This window comes from Terrapene carolina, unplaced genomic scaffold, assembly GCF_002925995.2.
Source record: "Terrapene carolina triunguis isolate 2854851 unplaced genomic scaffold, T_m_triunguis-2.0 Scaffold189, whole genome shotgun sequence".
NCBI classification, from domain to species: domain Eukaryota; kingdom Metazoa; phylum Chordata; order Testudines; family Emydidae; genus Terrapene; species Terrapene triunguis.
This window is the reverse complement of record NW_020664540.1, coordinates 12,396,363-12,411,551: the sequence shown is the minus strand read 5'-3', so window position 1 is coordinate 12,411,551 and position 15,189 is coordinate 12,396,363. Positions and strand designations below refer to the sequence as shown.

General features: G+C 43.5%; 1 protein-coding gene across 2 annotated transcripts in view; it reads right to left on the bottom strand.

Moving 5' to 3' along the window:
- Nucleotides 1-15,189, bottom strand: part of GCH1 (GTP cyclohydrolase 1) — a 32,073-nt gene that overhangs the window by 13,349 nt on the left and 3,535 nt on the right. The gene's annotated exons all lie outside the window — the stretch shown is intronic.

Sequence of the window (15,189 nt, the reverse complement as noted above, 5' to 3'; positions counted from 1 at the left end):
ATTGTTATCTGAGCTAGATCAAAGCTAGCTTGGGTATGTCTACACATGTTGCAGTTATACCTCCGACGGGCGTGTAGACATATTGTATGCCTACTATAATCAATGCTGAAGAAGGCATAGTTATAAGGATCCTCTCGGTGTATAGGCTCCTGCGTGCAGCACTTTGCGAGGTCAAACTGGTCCAGGGTTCAGAGGAGAGGCAAAGGGTCTCCATATGCTTGAAAAGTAGCACCAAAAAGGGCAAGGTGAAGAGAGAGGCAGTTAAACACACCAAGGCATCGTCTAGGTCAGTTTTCACAGTCTGACAAGACACTTCCCCCTTCCCAAGTTTCATCACGTGCCCTGCAGCAGTTAGGCCTCTGTAAAGGCAGCAGCCGGTTAGAATGTCCAGAGCTCAGTCTCAGTGCCTCAGCGAGATCAGTACTGGGTTTATAGTTCTATAAGAAAGGGACAGTTTTGCCTCTCTGACTTCTTATGCTCTCCCCGAAGGTTTATAGCATGGGGCAGAGCCAACAGGCTTGCGGATGGACACCCCAACTTAGCTGCACAGCCCATCCCCAAAGATAAGGGGTGTTACTTTTCTTTTTAAATGGGGAAATCCAAGCAGGTGACGGGAGGACAAATACTTGGCTCTTCTAGTACCAAATGGGCACCATTTGAATGCTATGCCTGGAATGTTTGCTGTTTGCAGTGGAGAGCGGTGCCCGGAGCCTCAGTCTATTTCTGCTAAGTTGTTCCCAGGAACGTGCCCTGCTACATAGGGTCATGCAGGGCACTGCTGTTTCTGTGAGTATTCTGAAAAGCCAGGATTGTTTGGAGACGTTAAAAGGATGCTAAGAAAAGGCCCCGAGGTACGAGACAGACAGTGCCTTTCAAACAGGAGAGAAGCAGAAGTCAGTGAAGTGAACTCCAGAGGCAGTAATTTATTCTGCTTGTGCCAGGGAGAACTTTGCCATAGACTCCAGCGGCAACCTCCAGTTTCTAAATAAGAAGAGGGCTAAGCTAACAATTAAATGGGACATATGACCAGTTTAATGGCAATAACTCATCCAATTGCTAAACACGCATACCATGTGCGGGCCTCCATGCAGGTTAACACTAAGCATTTAGTAGGGCCCCATGTAACTTCTAGACCATACCATAAAAAAAGCAAGTCTAATAGAAGAACAAAAGGTGTCCAGTGACTGTTGTACTTCATTAAAAGCTTTGCATTCGTCTTCAAGTGACTCAGTGGTTAACGTACAAATTCAACAATTGTGCCTGCTGCATTTGCTTTTAAGCCTTCCTCGGACACGCATATCCCCAACAGCTGCCATCTGTTGCCAATAACATATCGCCATCACAGATTGTTTTAATTTCCTGCATGCTATCAGAGGTACACAGGTAACCCTGGAAACCAGCATTTGCGACATTCTGCTGTTTCTCTGTGTTCATTACCAAGAATGGCTAGTGACCTGGAAAGCAGCGAGCCGGAACTTTAGAGAGTCACCCTGCCCATGGATAGGTATAAACGGGGGGGAGGGGGGGCACAGAACAAGGCGAGCAGCATTTTTACAGTGGCACTTCTGCTTCTCTACAATCTTTCTAAGCCATGTCCCCGTCCCATAGTCACTCCAGCAGCGGAGAGGGAGGAGGGATGGTAGGGAGTTTGGGGGGCACACTTCCTAAGGATATGGGTTTCCCCATTAGAGGTGACAGCAGCAGGAGCAGGTGATGGAGAGCCAGCAAAGCTGGAGGGGAAGTGCTCAGATCCCAGCAGCAGGAGTGGTTGGGGTGACACTGCTCAGGTGTGCAATCCTGTGCTGAGAGTAAGTGTCTGAGCAGCATTTGCCAGGAAACGTAATTTAGGACACTGCTCTGAAGTACCAGCAGGCCCACTCTATCTGCCGGCTGGAGAAGTTTGCTATCTGGCACATTCCCGAGACCGGCCTTCTCAACAAACACCCAGTGATCCTAATCCCAGCAGTGCTCTCTCTAGAGGGAAACAGAACTGGTGTGGTCCAACTGCAGATACCACAACATGAATACCTGGCTAGTCTAGGGGAGCAGAATGATAGGACAGAAGATAGGCTACAGTGTCCACCAGGAGTGAGGGAAGCTGTCCACACCTATGGAGATGGGGAGCGGGAAGGAGGAGGAGTGTGGAAGAGGAGGGGCCATCCACCCATTTCCTTTCCCCATTTCTTTCTGCATCAAGTTCATATTCCTTGTCTACCCCTTCAAGGTGCTACACAGCTCCACTCCAGCCCTTGTCAAGACCTTCTCCCTCTAAATGCTTCAATGAGTCCTGTGCTCGAGCCAACTAGGGGATTGAGCAGCATGGCTCCTATTCATTTCAATGGCCCTCAAATGTCTCCATCCCCAACTTTGTCTTCGCCTACCAAAGCCTTCATGCCTTCCTCGCTTTGCTTCTTCCCAGTAGCCTTGCACAGTGCCTCCACCCAATACGGCCTCCTGCTGAACCAAAGCAGAACAGAATGAATCCACCCCCCACCTGTCTGTTTGTTGCTCTTGTCTAATTTACACTACGCACCTCATGGGAGAGCCGGTGTGTTTTTGCTTACAGGTAAAGCGCCATGCACTCTTACTCCTGCCCTGGCTCGGGGTGTACCAAGCATCGGAGGGCTAGCGTGAAAGGTGCTGGAGTACTGCACGCTCCAAGTGGACGATATCCAGCGTCAAAGCGGGTTAACAGGTAGCAAGGAGGGAAGGGGGAGGATACGATGTAATGGCAACAAGGTCTCTAGAGCATCATGTGCCCGGAGGTTCTATGAAGGACACAACTTTCAGCAAACAGCAAAATGTACAGAGCCCATCACTGGACGGGGTGTGGTATATAAAACCTAAACACGATAGGGGACGTGTGTCACTAGAGCGAACGCTGCCTTCAGTAGAACTCACGCTTCCCTCCTAAGAGTGTTGCTAAGAGTAACAGAGAGGGCTCAGCAAAAGGATCCCAGAGCAGGTCTGTGATTGCACCAAGCATTACAGACACCCCGCCCGATGGCTATTAGCGAAGAACCTGGCAGCTGCTGTTCACAATAGGTAGGCAGTGATGTTAGAGACAGGTTTCAAACAAAGCTGTTGCACGGTCAAGCCAAGGGCTTGGAATGGTTGAGAACTGGGTAAGTTCTTAGGCTGAATGCATCTGGCGTCAGGCCCCACGCACAGCCCTAATACGATAGGCTAGATAAAAAGTCCGCACTGTTGGAAGAAATTGACATTTACAGGTTTCCATCGAAGCAGCTCAATGCATTTACCAGGGAGACTGTAAGGCTAAGTTACACTGTAAAGGAGACTAGTGTTATCCTGATTTTACAGATGGAAAAAAGAGAGAAGGTTAAGCGACCCGCCCATGGTCACACAGAGAAGTTGTTGCAGAGACAGGAATGAAACACAGGTCTCTTGAACCCAGTCCAGTGTCTTGGGCATGAGACCATCCTTCCTCCCTCCCAAGCTTTCAGGGACTAAAGGCTAGTGCCATTCAGCCTGTATGTATGCAGTGCCCTGAAGTGTGCAATTGGAAGCCAACAGCTCCAGGCCTCAAAGGGTACATCTACATTACTAGTAGATATTGGGGCTGGCCCGTGCTAGCTGACTCAGGCTCCTGGGGCTCAGGCTAAGGGGCTGGTTAATTGCGGTGTAGAAGTTCAGCTCTGGCTGCAGCCTAGGCTCTAGGCTGGAGGGTCGCAGAGTTAGCGCAAGCCTGAAGGTCTACACGGCACTTACACAGCCCCCTTAGCCTGAGACCTGTGAGCCAGAGTCAGTTGGCACAGGCCAGCTGTGAGTTTTTAACTGCAGTGTAGACATACTCTTAAGAGTTTACACTCCAAAGTGGACGATATCCAGACAAAAGCAGAGTTGGGGGTGCTCCACAAGACTTTGCCCCTTTGCTTTTTGCTCATGTGGATCTCGCCTTATTGCTGATTCTGCACATAAAAAATGGTTGACTATTAGTAGCAAGACAGAAGCCCAGAACTCATCATCCAGGGAAATTTCTACTACATTGATCACTGCAGGTCACCCCTCTTCAGCCAATGTGAACGCCAAAAGGGAGTTATCAATTTAGCCTTTCCCGCAACCCCATCAGCATTGCCAGAGCAAGTGACACAAGCAGAACCGATGGAGCGAACGAGATGTGGGGGAGTGCATATCCAAAAGGCAGGTTTAGCTAACTGAAAGGAGACTCTCTCCAAAGCAGCCCTACCCTGCTGAGATGAGTCCTTCCTACTCATACTTTGAAAATAACCTCTTCTTCAATGAGCAGCGTAAAGTCTGGTTTTCCTCTGAAGGCTGACTTCTACTGAGAACAATCCAGATTTGTAGAACTGACTTCTGGAAAGAAGCAGTGTCACACGCCTCACTCCAGTACCAAGCTGCAGTGACTCTACTCAGGTGAATTGCTGTTGCTCAAGGATGACTGAACCTGGTTACATAAAGTGACTTGACTCCACTGCCAAAACCAGCCAAGCCTTTTGAGTAGTTACTTGATTTACAGTAGTACCAACTGGTATCAGGGCCCTAGTGCAGCAGGCACTGTACAGACAGTCCCTGTCTCAATATACTTACAATCTAAAGAGACAGGACAGAAGCACATGTAACCCACACATCTCCTGGGTGTGGTGCTCTGTCCCCTCTAGTGGCACCGAGACCACTTAGAGATTTATGAGTTTGCTCTACAGCCTTAGCCAAGGGCCGTGTGGCTTTTAGCTCATGCATTTAGTGCCAGAGATTCGATCCCAGGGGATGGGTTGGTTACACACAGAAAAGAGAAACAGCTTGCTCGTTGGAGTCTCCTGTGCCAGTTGATGTATGAGAGTCAGTGTGTTTGTAAGCCGATGAGGGATCGACACATTTGTCCGCACGTCGGGCAGACGTGGCAGCATGTTTTTGCCACAGCTTGCTTTCTTCGCTCCCACTTCTCTTTGGCTTCTTCTGTTCTACGATTTTCGATGGCTTTAACTGCAGACAAACAGGCCTACAGCCATCCTGATTTGTCGGCAACAGCAGCTTCCCATGTGTTTGGGTCATAGAATATCAGGCTTGGAAGGGACCTCAGGAGGTCATCTAGTCCAACCCCCTGCTCAAAGCAGGACCAATCCCCAGACAGATTTTTACCCCAGTTCCCTAAATGTCCCCCTCAAGGATTGAACTCAACCCTGGGTTTAGCAGGCCAATGCTCAAACCACTGAGCTATCCCTCCCCCAAAGGGGTCAGCCTCCCCGTTGGGGAATCGAACCCCGGTCTCCCGCGTGACAGGTGGGGATACTCACCACTATACTAATGAGGGTCGACTTGGCCAGCTTTCAGGGAGTTCCTTATAGTTTTCATTGGCCTCCCAGCATACATGCTCCCATTTTCAACTGTCCTTAAAATATGGCTTTGAGGAGTCCTGTATCACCCATACATCTGAGGTGACCAGCCCACCAAAGTTGTGCCTGTATGAGTAGGGATTCATTCAACACAAGTCATACAGCACCGGTCCAGGACTTCAATATTTGGTATCCTGACCAACCACTTGATGTTACAGATGAAACGCAGACAGCGCATGTGAAAATGTTCTAATTGCTTCACGGTGCCTGATATGAAGTGTTCGTGTTTCGCAGCCATGTAGGAGAGTGCTTAACATGATTTCACACCAAAATTAGTGACTGTTGTGCAATTGCTAGAGTCACACAGATCAGTGGCAGACCTGGACTGGGAGGTGGAAGACCGGGGTTCTGTTCTCAGTGCACTATTCACTGGACCAGGCTGCCCAGTTAAGCCTATAGCTTTCATGAACCACTAGACATCCGTGTTTCACCTAAAACTGGAAGCCCCAAATCATAAATAATGTCTGCACTGGAAATGTCAGCACCAGATCCTGATATTTCCAGACCAAGCGGAAGCATAGATAAATTTCAGGACTTTTGTCTTTTCCAGTCCTTAAGAGATTCACCCATTGTTCGAACCTGTTCTTGGAAGACAATCCTAGTCATTTTAGTCAGGTGCATCTTTCTGTACTACTAGAAGAGCTAGTGTAGTTTTATCCTGACTGTTCTAATGGGGGTGGGGGAAAAGGAAAGGGGAGGGGAAGATAGATTAGCTCTTTAATCAAAAAAATAAAAAAGGTGGGGAGAGATGAATTAGCCCCAATTACTAAATTACATTTATTTTCCGTGTTTATTAATGAACAAAAAGCCACACACATTTAACATAAGTACATGAGTTGAATTTGAAGCACTCCACCTACTAGAGCTCTCAATGGCCCAGAACATGGGGTTAATTTCACACAAGTGCTACGATCGTTGTACAACAGTTTCTCTAGTGCACGGTGTCCAAACAGGCACACAGATTAAGGCTCCTTGTCCTCTGCAGCATACATTTTTTTGTAATTGAAAGGAAAGCTCTTCTCCGCCTCAACTGGAGTTCGCCACTCCTGCAACATCACTTTAGCTACTCACCCCCCATCATTAGTACAAGCCCCCTGAATTATGCATCTTTTCTAGCAGCAGATGGGAGAAGAGAGGTATTCCTCATGGTCTGTGAGGATCTAAAGAGCGCTACTTGTCCCCTACGTTTTTGCAAGGACTCAGCTGCAAAGGGGATATGTTTGCATGCTACTTCAAAACAGCATGTCCCACAAGGCAGAGAGATCCACAAATGAAAGGGAAACGGCATGCTCCTAAGGATAACTCAGAGAAAAGCTAATTGAGTTGAACACACAAGCCCTTTGCAAACATATTGTATTAACACGATGGCTACAGTTCAGATCAAACACAGATGCCTTCCAGGGTGGGGGAGGTAGCTAAGTAAACGTGAGAAGTAAAGTTAGGTGTCATCGCTTAAGTATCCCAGCAACAATTTCTCCTCTGACCCAGAATTAAGGTACTGCTGTGGCGACTTTGATGTGTAGTAAAACTAACAGCTGGCGTCCATTAAGAAGCAGCTCTGAGCAGAATTGAAATAAAACCTTTATCTACAATATAACAGCGGATGAAAGCAAAATGAGAATCAGATGAAAACAAGGAACAAGAGACCTTTTCGGGATTTTGCGTCAGAGGAAAGAGAGGACCTGTTGCTATAGAAACTATTTGCATGGCTTTCATGTGACACAGGAAAGCAAAAATCACCTCTGGCAACCAAGGGGCAGACTCCGCATCTCCTGACAGCTGGCTGGATAGGTCAAGAGAATGAAAGATGACAGCACTAAACAGAGTAGCATCTTGATGCATCCTGTCAGTTTTATGAACACTTTTGACACTTGCATTGTCAAAGGAAGCAAATGTATCGCAATAGTGGAAACATGAAAAGTTCATAGGCTGCTTTCACTCTGATTTAAGCCATTTTAAAAGCCGCTGATATTCAAGTTTCAAAGAGGTCCTTTCATTTTAACAAGTGTTTTTAGTATGCGGGGGGGGGGGGGGGGGGAAGAGAATTATTTGCTAAGCCATGGAGCTTTCAGGATATTTGAAGAATTGCATTTTGAATGGGCAGATTACCAATAAATGTTAAGCAACAGTTAGCCTCTCGCTGCAGCACATTCAACTTGCTTCTCTGCAACAGAGGTATAATTTTTACTCTGTGCAAAACTGTGCAGTTGTTTCCTTTCATAAGGGATCGGGGGGACAGATAGTTCAGTGGTTTGAGCATTGGCCTACTAAACCCAGGGTTGTGAGTTCAATCCTTGAGGGGGCCTTTTAGGGATCTGGGGCAAAAATCTGTCTGGGGATTAGTCCTGCTTTGAGCAGGGGGTTGGACTAGATGACCTCTTGAGGTCCCTTCCTACCCTGATATTCTATGCTTCTGAAAGTGAGTAACACATTAATTCAAAAGTTAAGCTAAAAGAGAAGTAGGTTTGTTCTAAAACAGACTAAGAAGGCAAGAACCCCACACAGAAAAGTCCAGTAATCTGTAACAGGTTTCCTCAGATTCAGACAAGCATCTTTAATCAAGTCAGTTTAATATGTTCCAGGGCAAGGAGGATAGGATAGGACAGGACGATCAATTTCTCCTTTGGGTGATTGGTTCAAAGCCAGCTGAGGCTTCACCTTCAGTCATAGGAACTGGACTGAGAATGGGGTCCACATCCAATTGACATTGTTCAAGCAATCTCGGAGGCCAAGGAGCACATGTGAACTACATTCACCCAAAGAGGTGTGGTCTGTACAGGTCAAGATTAAGGCACCTTGGCAGAACGGTGGGGGGTAAGATTTGATTGTGTTCAGTGATGTGGAATGATAGACTAAAAGAATGCACACAAGATACAGCCACACACTACAGCTGTACTGGGCAGGGGTGGAAACACCAGCCGTATTGATTTGAAACTAATCTAACTTCAGGATGCGTCTCAAACCCTAAATTGCTATTGGAAAGCAAAAAATAAATCCAAGGTTGAAATCTTCATTCTATTCAGGTATTAGTCTTAGGAAGTGACTGCAGTTAAGGAAAATATTCTTGATGGGTAAGGCATGAAAATTATGGTGGCCTTTAATATAAAAAAAGAGTAAGATACAAGATGTCAGGATTCCGACTTTTTTTTTTTTACTGAAACAGAGTGAACAGTAACAATTCTCAGCCATATACGGAGAGTTTATTGTTTTGTGGCATTTTAATGGCTTAAGCTTTCAGAAGGAAGGGATTCCGGAGGATGCAGAGTTTTCAAGAAACCTTTATTAAAGAAAGAGGTTCCAAAGTAAAGGAAGCATGGGCTGAAAACACTGCTGCTTAAGTAGACAACAGAACTAAAAAGGAAGCAATACAAGGATTGAATAGGTATCAAATCCACATTAGTTTCAACTCGGCAGGAATATATGCGAGTTGAAACTAAAGGAAGAAATCTTACCTACAGGGTTCTTATAAAAGTTTGTCTGTCATCACCATCTCTCATAAGGACTAGAACTGTGTGCTCAACCCCAGATGGAATTAATTGTTTCAGAAACGAGAGCTAATCCCTCAGTTAGCAAAAGCAAAGCTTGAAGAATAATTTAATGCCTATTTGATATATTAAAAAGAGAAGGAAAGTCAAAATCAGTTAAATAACATTATTGCGTGTCATTGGAACAGATTCATTTGGTTTCCTATCAATGTATTCTGCATACAGCATGAGATTGGAGTCTATTCATATGAAAGATCACAGTTATTACAGATTCTCAGATGTAACTAAGATTTCAAAATTCTTAAATTGGTCTTTTACTGATACATTTATTAATATGAGGGAAAGCAGGATTATGTAGAGTCTCATTAAAATGTATCAAGATTTCAATAAAGCTTTTCATAACGTTACCATAATATCATGGGAACCATTAAAAATTGAACTAGAGATGGAAGGTAGAGAAGTTTGAAACAATGGACTAGAAAGGCAGCATAAGAGCAAACAAGTCTTTAATAAGGAGGATTCTCAAACAGATAAAGAGGTTAAAACAATTAAGTTAATATCTAAAAGCGAAAGAATTTTTGCCAAACAAGTGTAATTTGAGGGCATTAATAGTGAGAAAAAGTGGTTAAAAAGCCTGGAGACTTAGTGCAATAGTCCAGGGGGGCGGAAAGTTGATCCTATTATGTAACCATGCTCAACAAAGAAAGCATCCCCACAGGAAAAGTTAATTGATATTACTGATTTTCATAGCAAACCATATGCACCCCTGGAAATTTACTGGTTTTGAAAACAACAATGTAGGTCTGTGTGAAAACCAGCCTTTGAAAACTTATGTTATTTGATCCATCTAGCCCAGTACATTACAAATGATGTTTAATTCCAAACAGATTGTTTGTGGACTAAGATCTAGCAATACACCTTTTGTCTCCAATAACAGAAACAGAATGGAGTAACCGACCATCTTTTAGAAAAGGGTGGTTTGGCTGATCAAACAGTCTGTTTGTTTAAGCTTCAGACTCTTTATTTTTACATTGTGATGTTTAGCAAGGACACTCCTCAGCAAACCAACCAAGCTTTGGGAACTTATGAGTTTCCCCTCACCACTGTCACCAGTTAAAATACCAAATCCACAGACAAAAGATGAGGAAAATAGCAGTAAGGTGGTATTTATTCAGTACTCTCCATCCGAAAGCCCAAGAAATCCAAGCCGTACACAATTTGATAGACATTAGTCTATTGGTACTGGGCATAATGCCAGATGTTATTGGTTTTGCCTTAAAATGAGAGATCTATAGTACAGGGTCACTGAGTAATTACGGTTAAATGAAAACAAAAGTCACGAGTGTAACAGTTTGAACCAAAACAAATGTCCAGGAAAGTAGGACTACTGAACAATTGAATCTAAAAATCTGTGCAACTGTATGTCATGAGGGTTGTTGTTTTTTTAAATCCAAATAAAGATTCTTCATTTAATACCTTTGAGGCAGCCCAAAGTTAACACATTGTCTTTAGCAGAAAGACAAACTGAATGTACCACCATATATTAGGACTGTTCTGTTCAACAAAAGGTGTGCAAGGCTTTTGATATGCGTGACTAGCACTGTTTTTACAGTAGTTGCAGCCCTTAATGAACATGTTGTTTTATTTAAAATGCTTCAATATTCAAATGTAAACAAGTTATTTTCCTTCTGCAAATGCCTAGTATTTATTCATGCCAATGCTTGGTTTTTGCTGTGGGATTGCTGGGCAAGAACCAACTACCAGTAGTTACAGCTCATCTTTTAAAATCAGCTTTGTTGAATTTCACTATTTCAGAATGCTCACACTTCTATTTAAATTACCAAAAGTTATTTCAGAAAATCTGAAGACTTAGAATTCTAGTTAGAATTTAGTGTTAGCCTGCCACATGATATTTCCACTTATTCTTGTTCATTTATTATGTGCTTTTTCTTAAGTTTGCACTGTTAAACTATCAAACATTACCAAGTATAACAGCCTTACAGACACGAGCCTCCAAGAAAGTTTAAGTAATAAAAGGACTTAACACAACACAAAAGGGAACTTTTGACAGGTAGTCTGAAGCAGATATACAAACACTGAATTAAAGACCACCAGCTACTGACAGACTACCCAGCTTTACTTTTATTTATGGAAAATCTAACTAAATGTACAATTTTCTAAATTAAGTTTATTCCAAGAACCATTTAGCAGAGAAACAGACCCTCCTTCTGATTATGTCTTGTGAGAAATGTTATTAAATGAATTAAATTTAAAACAGGATTTTAATCCAGTTTTTAATCTAACCTTGACTGCCTCAGGAAGTTTGTTTAAAAAGAATGTTTTTTTACAGATGGCCATTTCACTTCAGGTTGGAGTGCTGATATTTTCATATTTGCTTTTCATTGATGTCATATCATTGGGGGAAAAGTCAGAGATAAGATAAGAGCTCATTTCTATAAGTCTAGAACAAGCTAATACAGATCAGCTGTATAGAATCATTTATTCCAAAGCAAGGCCCAATGCATAAACTAGAATCAAAATTAGATGCTTGTTAGAATTGTTCTTGTTGTTGTGCTAACTAAAGCACAATAATATATAACTGCAGAACATAAATACCAAATACAAGCATAGGTGAAGTAGGCCGGGACACACCACTACAGTCATCATTACCAAAGTGGCCATGAAGTATACAGTGGTAGTCTCAAAGGTAGCCTATAAACGAGGCAAAAAAGTTGACCTTTACCCTATTTTTCTCTTTTATGATTTACAGAGGCTTGAATTTGGCAAACTGTGTTTTCTTCTCCTCCCTACATTGCCAGAAAGCCATGTCTTGTCTCCCTAGCACAGGCAGACTATGAAAAAAATAGTAGGTTTAATGTATCACTGGTATCAAGGAAGTGAAACTTGATTACTCAAGGGGAGGTAATTGTGACGCTGACAAACCAGGTGCCAGTTCTTGCCAAAGCTGTAGGCATCAGCTGAAACCAGACCAGCTCACCTGTATGTTAGCATTGTTCATGGTAGGTATTAGATTTAGAAGAATGTGTTTAGCGTTTAGACTGTATGGGATGCTTGTAAATTGTTGCATGCATAATTTTTACTATCCCATCTATAAGATGATATGGAAGTTTTGCTCCATAACTGTAAAAATTCTTGCTCTGAATCTGTGAACGTAGGGCAGGTCTACACTTAAAATGCTGCACCGCTGTAGCGCTTTAGAGAAGATGCTCTTGTGCTGACAGGAGAGTGTCTCCCGTCAGCATAGTTAATTCACCTCCCCGAGAGGCAGTAGCTATGTTGACAGGAGAAGTTCTCCTGTTGACATAGCTGTCTACACGGGGGCGGGGAGGGGGGTTAGGTTGGTGTAAGTATGTTGCTCAGGGATGTGGATTTTTCACAACCCAAGTAACATACTGTAGCATAGACCTGGCCCCACTCAGGAGGAATGGTCCACCGCCCATTGAGGGCTATCAAAACTAAATGGGCCATTGTGTAACACCACAGTACAAAGGCTTTGTTAATGGCCCTCTCACATCCATGAAGGTGGTACCTGCAAGAAAGCCCATCCCGTTGGCTTGAATGCTGGAAGAAGGGGATAAAACAGGGACACAAGAAAATTCTCTCTCTTTGCTGTTTGGACTCTCACAGGGCTGGAGCTAGGAAGCAGAAGCAGAGATCCCCGGGCTCAGCCTGAGTTAGTCCTAAAAGACATCTAGTGCTGACAGGTTACTACAGCTCTGTCACCTTTTAAAACCATAGACAGTAACTCATTTGTGGATATACGTTTGCCTACTTTAACCTGTCAGTAACTCATTTCTTTTTCCTAGTTAATAGATCCTTAGTCAGTTTACTATAGGATTGGCTACAAGTTTTGTCTTTGGTGTGAGATATGAAGTACAAGTTGAACTGAAGTATGTGACTGGGTCTCTTGGGACTGGAAGCACCTTGAATCTTTTGTGATCTTTGGTGTATGACAGGGGTAGTCAATACGCAGACCGCAGGCCAAATCTGGACCACCAGATGCTTTTGAATGGACCGTGAAATCTATTTACTTATTATCATCATTGTTATTATTTTCCTCTGGAGTCTACACTTTGCCAAAAAAAAAAAAAAAAAAGATTACCATTGGCATATGGCAACCAATTATCACTAAGTGATATAATTATCACTGAGTGGCAAGATAGACTGGAGTGCCCAAGGGGACTGTCTATGAGTCCATGGTGAGACGTGACAGTTGTTCACATTTGTTACTGGGTTGGTGAAATCTAATTCTAGAACACACAACCAGTTTGGGGTCTCTGCCCTGCTTTTTGAGTTTTCCTTGAGGTTCACACTCAAGGTCATGAACCACTCCAGACAGCATGGCAGTTTTATCTACATGGTTCCAATTTTTTTTTTTTTAATTAATTGCTAAAACAAAAAAAAAAAAAAAATCAAAAGAAAGCTCTTTGCTAAAAAGCTTTTCAGTTAAGGTTAAAAATCTCCCAATCCACTCTTGAATCACTGAAGTCTTACAACAAAGACAAGAAGATTAAATGTTTCTGCTCTTTCAAGAAGGAGAATAAGTTTCCAAGCAGAAAAATACTTAAGGCCTTCCAGGTCTTTCTTACACAACCTAAAGAAACAAAATAGGACAAAACCACAGTACTTTTTTCTCCTTTGTGGGCCAACCTTTGAAAATACTAATGGTAGAGGACAGTGTATAATCGAAATTCATTAAAACATGAGCTTTGGAAAATGCCAGTCATACACAATGTGATCTTGCATTCACAGCTCTCCTGCTTTCTCCTTTCTGGTTTCACCAGGTGAGATGGAGGCGGCTGCAGGGCAGGTAAGGAGACTCAGAGGCACAACCAATAGCTAGCCAGAAAACTCTGGATTTTGCCCACCTCTTTCAGCCAACTCAGAATTCAAGACCAATATATAGCACTCGGGCAATCAAATAGACAAAGTAATGTGACCCCCCAATTTTCATTTCTAGACTGAGTTAAGCTGAATATTTTATACATTTGAACGTGTTTTATACTGTGTATGTCTCCTGACCTTACAGTTTCTATATGGTCTTCACTAAGTTTGATATCCAAGTTTATTGAACATCAGAATTTTCTCTAGGATCTTTACAGCAACTAAACACTATTTCTTTAGAAATAAAGCGATCACACATCCCGTTGTATAATTAGAAATACAGAAACTCAGATCTGTGATTTTAAAACACTATTGTCATATTGCATACACTTGGACTATTTGTAGTTATTTGAATTCCTTCCTCGGATTTGGCTGTCCACAGCCACAGAAGTGTGACAAGATGGTATCAGCACTCTGTGTATTACAGCTGGGACTAGATGCCTCAACAAGATCAAAGCCCCATCGTGCTAGGAGCTGTACAAGAATAGTAAGAGACAGTCCCTGCCCCGAAGTGTTTAGATATAAATAGGTGCTATATTAAAAAAACAAAACAAAAAAAACTTTCTTACTATAACTGCATTTAAGGATCGATGTTATGGAGGTTAAATCAGTGTCAGCTCCAAAGTCTAAGTCCTCTCAGCACCTTCACATTTTGCTAGGTAACCACAGGTTTCACTCCCAGCCACAACTGTTTCCTCTCCAACCTAACCAATGAGGGGTGGGGGAGAGAAGGACTGTCTGCCTTCAACTGGAGAACGAGAGGTGTTGTTCTTTGGGGGAGTGGGGATGAGGGAGGGGAAGAGGAGAGGAGCGACTGGAAAATGATGATGCTTCCCCTTATGATGGGGGGAGGGGGAAAATGAGCACCATATTCACACTGCAGCCTCATTTTGCCTTTGAAAAATAGTTAGTCCAAAAATAAAGCCACAAATAGCCACATCACTTCTAAAGGCTGGTTATTGTGCAGAAGCTTCTGCAAGATAGTTTGACCCAGTTCTGCTCTTCTGTCCACGAACACATCTTCAGAGCATGGAGGACACGCCTTATGTGAGGGGCTGCCAGAAAATTGCCCCAACGGGCTCTTCCGTGAAGGTTTTTTTTCCCTGCCATCCTCCAAAGCGCCGTGCCACCCACTCTATGACTGATCCCCAAAGGGATCCCCTCGGTTTTAAAAAAAAGAGTCAGCAGCAAGCAACTAATAGTTTACACACCTTGCTGCAATGTAGCCTCCCCCAGTCCCCCTAGGACACCACACTAGGGAGTGGAGTTCTGTGACCTAATGGGGTGCTCCCTAGTGAGATGGGGGATGGGGACAGCCCACTCAGAGTTCTAACAGAATCCACCGGGCAGCAGGTGGCATAGTGGGGATGAAGTGCTACTGAATGAGCTAGAAATCAGGTCAGTTCCCATGGATGTTGCCCACAGGA